The following is a 2,510-nucleotide window of genomic DNA, read 5'->3' on the forward strand; positions in this document are numbered from 1 at the left end:
AAATTTTTATGATATCTTCAAATTTATATTTTTTTCAAAAATAAAATCATTATTGATTTCTTCAAAATATATAAAATCTTATTATAATATCGACAGAGACAAATAATAAAATAGAACATAAAATCGAGATGTGTATCGCTGCATTACACGAGTACTCTTCTAGTATATATAAAATAAAGCTTAAATAAATAAAAGTAAATAAACAACTACCGAAAATACAATGATACTTAATTATTTTATTAATTCTTTCAATTATTTTCTATGTCTACAAATATACACATGATAATGAAGATTTGTGTGTGAATGTTTTCTCGTTTATACACAAAATATATTCTAGAATAAGACAACTACTTGTTTTTAATATCATATATGATATGTTGATTTTCAACGATGTCACCTCAACAATATATTAAATTCGTAAAGATTGTTTCAATGGTTGAGATCTAAAGTGGTAACTAATATGAAGAATTAGGAATCGCCCATATAATGCATTAACAATAATAATATAAATAAGACAATAATGATAAGGACACTCAATTATGTTTTGTCCTTGTGGTTCGTGTTTTCATTAAATTTCACCCCTATTTTACACAAATAACAAAACATTTATTTGTTTGTAGTTTCTTAACAAGTTGGCTTCTGCATAAATAACAGACATGGGCCTCTGGTTGAATTAGAGACCCTTTTCGTTAAAATGTTGTAATTATAAGGACCCAACTTGTAAATTTTCAAAACGAAGGACTAATTTATTGAAAACACCAAACTACTAGGACTAAAAATGTAATTCACTCTAAAAATGAGGATGATATAAGGACCCAACTTGTAATTTTTCATTTGCTTTTGAAATCATAACATGTCATCATGTACAAAGGCTTGGATTTGTTTTTTTTTTCCAGCGATTAACAACTGTCAAAAGAAAAATTAAACGAGAAATATTTTCATTAGTTTATCGATTTTTATTTTTTATTCAAAAACCAAATATTTTTTATCGTAAAATCGATTTTATAAACATCTATTTTGGATCAAACCATAAACTTGTTATTATATAGACGTTTTAGAACATCTTCATCAGATTTTACAAAATGGAGAAATAAAAAGTCTTGTCTAAAAAAAAACTACTTTGATTTACTTTATTAAAATATTTAATACAACTCATCCGCTCTCATATTTTATTCATTTTGGAGAAAAATCTCTAAAATCTCCATTTTAGAAAAGCTATTGAAGATGCTCTTATATTTTACTTATAAAAATATTTATATTTATTCAATCATATATATTTATAATATAAAATATTTTATTATTTTTCTGAATAAGTTTGCCCAGTGTATATATATATACATATATAAGAGCAGGTTCAAATGAAAACCATGTAAACCATAATCGACCAATAAAAAAATTTCATTCTTTTTTAATTAAATTTAATCAATAAGGGTATTTCGGTTATTTTCATTATTTTTTTGATAAATAAGGAAGTTATTAAGGAATATTAAATAAGGAAATTTAATAATGGAAATTATATAAATGGTAAGATTTAAAGATTTTACTATATTATAATATTAAAAATTGATTTTATTTTTTTTGTTGTTCAATGAATCTAGAAAGTTTTATGAAGATTCTAGCTTGTTATGGAATGAATTCTTGGTTTGAGGTTGGAGGAAAAAAAAATCAATGGTCATGAAACTGTTTCAATGTGAAAAGGTTTCATTGTACAATGGTATATTTGCTACGTCTATGCATATTTTACATTTTAATAAAATTTGTGATTGAATTTTCATGGTGATCCATGTTTCTTTGTGTGTGAAGTTGATCCGTTGTTAATTGGTAGGATGAAACCGGTGCATAATATATTAATGTTCATATGAAAAGGTTTCATTATGATGAAACGGGTGCATAGTATATTACTTTTCATAATGAAAAGGTTTCATTATGATGAAACGAGTGCATAATATATTTTGTTCTTTATGGAATTAATGTTCATATGAGAAAGTTTCATTATAAAATGGTTTATTTGCTTCTTCTATTCATATTGTACATGTTCATGCACTCGTTTCATGATGGTGAAACATATTCATGTTCAAGTTTCATGGTGATCCATGTTGCATTGTGTGTGATGAGGATCCGTTTAGTCAGAAGCATGACAATTAAACGAGTTCATATGCGATTGGTTAATGATTGTTGAACTCGTTTCGTCGCCAACCACGTTGCAGGATTACGTAGGGGGTCTGTTCAGTGGATGTAACGTGTTAATGACAATGAAACGGGTTCATATCAATAAATATGACATACCTCCATTATTGCCGACCATTTTTCTTGAATATACTGATGATTGATGTTTTTGGTAACACTATATTCGAAAATGGAGAAATAGTACCTTCGCCTGATTCTCAGGGATGCATGCGATGAAGACGGGATTGAATCGGAAAAAGAATCGAGAAGGAGTTACAAAATGTTAATTTTGTTTACCAATTTTCCCTTAGTATTGAAATAAAATAAATTTTTAATATTTTTTA

This window comes from Cynara cardunculus (genome assembly GCF_001531365.2).
Source record: "Cynara cardunculus var. scolymus isolate 2C chromosome LG 13, CcrdV1, whole genome shotgun sequence".
Taxonomy (NCBI): domain Eukaryota; kingdom Viridiplantae; phylum Streptophyta; class Magnoliopsida; order Asterales; family Asteraceae; genus Cynara; species Cynara cardunculus.